This window comes from Lepisosteus platostomus, chromosome 3 (assembly GCF_059453375.1).
Source record: "Lepisosteus platostomus isolate fLepPlt1 chromosome 3, fLepPlt1.hap1, whole genome shotgun sequence".
NCBI lineage: Eukaryota > Metazoa > Chordata > Actinopteri > Semionotiformes > Lepisosteidae > Lepisosteus > Lepisosteus platostomus.
The window spans coordinates 6,044,779-6,051,499 of NC_142613.1; positions in this window are offsets into that span (position 1 = coordinate 6,044,779).

Here is a 6,721-nt window from a genome sequence, read left to right on the forward strand (position 1 = left end):
TTTTTCCCTGCATAATGGGCATACAGCATAACATTTTTAATTTCTTGCCAATATTGAGTACTGCTTCCCCTGTTCTCTAGCATTTTGACTTTATAATTGAAACCAAAAAACATCCAGGCCATCTGTTTTTTCTCATGCTCTGTCATGATTCTTCATGGGAAAAAAAATCCTAACATTTGTATTTTTGGTGGTTTCCCCTGACACTGAACTTCAAAAACGCATATCTACATCTACAGATTTATCTCCTATAATATAATATTTTGTGGTATAGAAATGAATTAGAGACCAACAAGGTGCTGAAGACCACTTGAAGGGGCCTTGTTCGTGTTATTGACATTGTAAAAACCTACTTTTAGTACACACTTTATTATGAGGAGTGTTGAGTTTGTTCTACACATGAGAATATAAAATAACATAACATAAGACAAAACCGGGGAAAAAAACAAGCTTTCTTGTGCATTAATTCCAGTTGTTTCCCAAAGAATCCAAAGTTGGCTTAGAAGAGGAAGTTGGCTTAGAAGGGGATCCTAATTTCAGTCTTAAATATTCTTAGTTTGTAATAACATTATTGTCATTGCTGCTTTTTACATACTGTAGTACTTGGGTTGACTTTGTACCTTCAGGGAGTTTTGAATATTTGGCATCGATTTCTTTGAACCAGGAATAATTCTGGTAACTATTCTATGAACTGCTTTGTGGTGACCAAAACTCAACATTTGCGTTACGGTGTTGTAAAGTAGGTGTTAGCCTTACATTTTACAGCCTTAATAATCACTTTAACCTCTAAGTAATTGCTATACTCAAACAAAATCTGTTAGTCTTCTTTGAACATCATTCATAATACTCCTTTAAGTCTGTTTTAACCAGGGCTGTGCGGTGGCTCTGTGGCAAAGGATCTGTGGCTGAAAGCTTGCTGGTTCGTATCCTGCGGTCAAAAGAGGAATCCTACTCTGTTGGGCCCCTGAGCAAGGCCCTTAACCCCGACTGCTCCAGGGGTGCCGTATAAATGGCTGACCCTGCGCTCTGACCCCCAGCTTCTCTCCCGTCTGTGTGTCTCGTGGAGAGCAAGTTGGGGTCTGTGAAAAGACAAATTCCTAATGCAAGGAATTGTATATGGCCAATAAAGTGATCTGTAAAATGTCCTTTCACCTCCTATTTCTTCACACCCAGTCTTGGAGAATTTGTTTTTCAGATGCAGTTTTTCTGGCATGGTTATCTTCTGTGGGAAAGAGCTCAGAGCAGAGGCAACAATTGCGAATTGCTATTAACCCTCACAGTAGGATATAGCATGGCTGGGAGTTGTAACAAGAAGAGATGCCTTTTGATATTAATGGCTCCTTTACTGGTGAGCTAGAAAATATTCTGGCTTTTTTCTGCTGTCTGGCACCGTTATCTCACTGATGGGTGCTCGTATGCTTGCTATGCCCGGCACTACACCTAGAGAAAGACACAATCTGACCTCTGAAATATCAAGTCCGGTTTTGCTTAGGGCTGTAATGTGTGTCTTTTCACACCTCACCTGTCTTCAGTCCTGCTGAGTGGTTGCGAATACTTACTGTAAGTAGAACACACAGTGCAGTCATCCAGATATCATGACAGGGGTAGTATCATGGCCAGCCTTCTGCATTCCTGAGGGACAGAAACTTGTCCCTTATCAATGTGCTCGATGGTGTTTTTGTTTCTCTGTCTCAAGAAGCAGCCAGGTTAGGAGAGTGTAACGGCACGACTTTGAAGGGGACGACCCAGACTGAGTCATTTTACTGAGCTCTTTCATAGGCCGTGCCATGGCTGGGGTTTGTCTCTGCCTGTCCCTTTGCAGTAGCAGTCTGTATGTGTTGTGTGTTTGATTGTTTAAAATGGCCACAGTTCGGGTTTGCTTTAAAAGCAAAGATCCTCAGAATTAAGGTAAGGTGATTGTAGAGGGGACAAATAGCCTCTCTGACTGCCTAGAAATTGATTATCAGGAGTTTGCACCACAAGGGCTCCTGTGGAATTCGTCAGATGAACACTTATCTCAAGTGTTATCTCAAAGTTCTGGCCAAATTTCCCATTGGCCTAAACCAATCATGGCCTCCTAATAATCCCCATCTCTGAACTGGCTTCAATTTTGAGCAGCACTGATTAAAATTAATAAGCAACTCTTATTATCAGTGGGCACAGTCTTCTGTGCAGTCCTGATTTGTCTGAGTGATCACATGGACAAAACACCACAACTGGGTTTAAAATTGTCCAGAAGAATATAGGAGATGACTGACTACTTTGGTACCATTCTAACATGTGGGACAGTAATGGATATATACATTATACCTTAGATTTTAGGACTACATTCTAAATATCTCTTTTCTATCTACAGAGCGAATACGAGACACTGGCCTACAAATCTGCATCCACAGATGTACAGAAGGGTCTGCTTGTATCAAAGAAGAGATGAGTGGTAGGTCAATCACTCAATTTATGTTGAGACTAATTGGAGATATAATTGTGTAGGTAAAAGTATATGTGTAGCACACACTCATTGCTGGGCTCTTAGCTTCCTGCAGTCAGGTAAAACACACATTTCCATAATGAGGACTATGAACACTGTAACAGGGGTTGCAAATGATATTCTGAATATTTCAAACACTTGCTGTGAAGCTGTAAAAACTGCAACAATGTGAAACTTTGCAGTGAGTTGTCTGATTCACACACAAGATGGCACTATTGAAGAGTCAAAAAATGAAACAATTTAAAATGCCTTGAAATCATTACACCATAATTAACTGTGTCCTTTTTCTGTCCATAGGTACCGAATTGTTAACATTAACACATTAGGGTTTTGTCTGTTTCACAAAGAGCAGAACAGCCTTCTGTACAATACATAAAAAGAAATTCATTTTGCAATCAGAACAGTAGAATTTCCGTTCTTCTGAATGGTGTAAACTGGTATGATACTATAAAGTCTTTTAAGCATACCATCAGAAAAATAATTTCTGAGCTGTTGCATTCAGAATCATAGTTTGTTTTTAGACAGTGTTAGTATCTCCAGAATGTCATATTATTAGCAACTTGTGATGGTTTCAGACCGGGTAAATCTGCTGTCAAATACAGTCCTATAAGATAAGGGTAAATATATCAGTGAATATTTAAAAATGTGTTCAATGTCTACTGTGTATGTTCAAAGTAATATTTGTGCTGTAGTGTCTTACCCAGCGTGCACTTGTTTTCGACAGATTTGTTTTTGTTTTGTCCGATAATGATACTCTTCCATTTTTTCAGGTTTTAGTTTATTCATGCAGCAAATACTGAACCGAATTTACATTCAGTTTTGATTAAATCTGACTTTCAGTAGGCTTGTGTCATAGGTATGAATAAAGTTGAAGCCGGCAGCAGGTACTGATAAGTTATTCCAAGCTTATGAGCTGGAAACAGTGATGAATCTGTCTCATTGAGGAAATAATTACTTCAATTACATTACCAAGTGTTAAGGTAGGAAAAAAACACTAAAAACACTGCACTGGATTTATACACCCCAGGACCAAGCTAACAGTGTTTCTCTATTTAAACAAGAACTTTATGTGCTGGTCTTGGAGAACTCGGGGGGGGGGGGGGGGTTCTTATTTTCCATTTAGTACAAACTGCCCATTCCAAGTACTGGAAATTAAGTCAATTGGCCCTTTGCCCACAAGAAAAAGTCAGACCCAGTGTGTTTCGATGATTTGTCTACAGTTAAATCTAAACTAATGTCTCTGAGGCGGTTCAGAATCTTGTTCTTTTATTGTCGCAACTGAGCATTCAGTACATTCTTGTTGAGTAACATATGTGCTTCCCCCCAAAAAAGGTTCTCTAGTGTACTCTGAATGTTGTGATGCATAATAATAGAATAATGAGATTTCCACCCTTCCTTCCGATTTCTAACAAAACCACCCTCAAAGGAATGGATATAGATGAATCTGCATGAAACCAGAGACTCTGTTGAGCTTGACTCACTCTTTTGGAGCCCAGGCTGAGCCCTATTGTCCAGGCATTGCTGCTTCAAGTTTGGACTTTGACATGAGTTGGCTGTAATGTGTATTTCCAGGTGACCAGTCACTGTTAAGGCTCAAATTGGATTGAGCCATCCAAGGGTGTTTTGGGCTTGCTGTCTGACACTGATCCCTGTGGTCGTGCACTGCTGTGTTTGAAGGCTGCATCACTTTATACAGAGCATGTTGTTCTGGAGGTACCATAGGATGCACAGTGCGATAACAAAGGCAATTGTCCAAGAGTGCTGCTTTCAGAGGCTGGTTACACATCAGGATCAGCTCTGTCAAGCTTGAATGAGTTTGACAGAAAAAAACCCACAGATCTGGTATCTTTTAAATACCACCAACTCTTCTACCAGCATGAAACTTTGTGAAGGACAGAGCAGATGGCTACAGGTGGACGTGGAAAAAGAGGTGAGGTGACAGAAAGCATTCATTACATAGAAACAATTCTATAGTCATTGTGATCCTAATTACAGGTGCACAAAGATAATTTAACGGCTCTAAATAGCGATCTATTATGGATAAAAAACGCGATCAGAGAGCATGAGGCAATGAGTTGAAATGGCTTCTGCAGTATTGGTTACCCAGCCATTCTTTGAGGAAGTTGCATTGTATTCTGAATTCAATATCTCTTTGATTACTATCCAGCTTTCGTTAATTCGGGCAGTCACAGAGCCCATGCAGCAGGGAACAGAATGAGTTTTTCCCTCATTTGATCGAGCTTCAGTCAGATATCCATGGCTTTATACATCCCCGAGTTCATAAAAAATCACTATAGTGTCAACTTTGTCTTTCAGCAGCTACCCTTTCCTCTCTCTGTGTGCCGTTCTGCAATTTGACATCTAGTCAGGTTGCCTCTGTTCCGCCTGCGTGTTTTCTATGGGTTAGAGCTTTGCTCCTACCCCTGTGTCAGATGGCAGACCTGGCCATCGAGCTGTTGGCAGCCTGCAGTGGCGGAGTTACAGTATTTGTGAAAGCAAGCGCCCCAGCCCCAGTCTCCACCACACCTTCCACGCAAACCTGCCGGGACACGTAAGTAAGTCGTAATGGTCCATGTAATAGTTGATATGACAAGTATTATATTCACTTTCAATATAGAAAAAACAGGGCATGCATTCAGCATCCTCAAATGACTTTAAGAAAGAAGGATTTCCACTTATTTCAGGACACACCTAATGGGGGTGAGGGGGGTGCCCCAGCCACTCAGACTTGGTTAGCCTCCCTCCATCATAGCCTTATGGATGGAAGTACAAATCTGAACCATAGTGCAGTGTGTATCCATTCACCTTTACTCCTCAGAGCTCATGGTCATGGTCAAGGAATGCTATGACTCCCATGTCAGCCTTTTCTTTATATTGCAACTGACATGTAATAGGAATTTGAGCAGTCTGGTACGTGTTTTCGATTGTTTTGAGCAATTACTAGTTGTTTTTGCCCAAACCTAGCCCCTTTAAGGGCAATGTTCAATGTTATTAAGTTTACTGATTCACGCACACATTGCCTTACAAAGACAACATATATGGAAGATTACGAATCACCACATTAAAAAATACTTGAGAATTAACTTCAGAGGCAGGTTTTGGAAGAGCTGGTTACATTTTGCAGTTCTTTCCTAAATTACCACCTATTTAGAGAGATTTATATAACCATTTTAAATTGTGCTGTTCTTTTCTGTCTGTCAGACTCACCTTTGTCTTGCAAGTCTGGAGGAAAAGGTTGCACATGCCCTTATAATAAGAATAGTTAGAGCTGATGAACTCGGCATTATTTCATTATTTTTGACCTGTTGTGCTTGGTGTCCTCTTGAAATAGCTATGGGTAATTTTCAGCAATTTTTTCTGAAGGTATTTTCAAGTCCATCCTGCCTGGTTTCCCAGTTTTCAAGGAACCTTTGTAAAGGCTTCATCAATCTTTTTAAAAAGAAAGATGAATGTTTCTTTTGTGCATGGTGAAAATTCATACTGTGCATTTTTACCTTTGTGATTCATTTGGATCAACTTCACTAGACCAAGAGACATGATATTTATTATCTCACAGTTTGTTGTTTTCTTAAGGCGTTTATATTTATTTAAATTAAGATTCAAACTTGTAAATTTGGTTTTATGCCCTATGGATCACAGTGTGACATCCACCTGACAAAACATTTATCAGATGCATGTAGGAGTTAATAATTATTTAGTGTGCTTTCACTCAAGTGTATGGTCATCATTACCTTTTGCTAGATTTCCAATTGGTCTTTTAGATCATAGTTCACTTTCAATACCCAGAACTCTTAATAGTTTCATGAGTTCTTCTGATTTACAAGTGGCTAAAAGGGTTTTTTATCTGCCTTTTTGTTAATACGTGCAATTGATTAAGCACCACTGTACAGAATAATCGCTAATGTTTGTACAATATAATCGTTACCGTATAACTACTTGTCTCTGGTCAGTGTCCCGAGTGGCGCAGACCTACAGCTGCACTGTCCTGTTCTTACACATTACAAGACAAAACTAGAGTTGGTATTCTTTTCCTGAAGTGGGCCTTGCAAAGTTTTATACAGCCTCAGTCATACTGAGAAAAATGTTGAATAAGAACAGAATTCATACATCCTCATCCAGCAAAGGGTGGTTTTGCACTTTACAATTATTGCTAGTAATACTTGCTATCAAACATGCCAATATACAGTACAGTATGTGAGCAGCTTATTTCTGTGAGGCCATATTGTTTGTGATTTC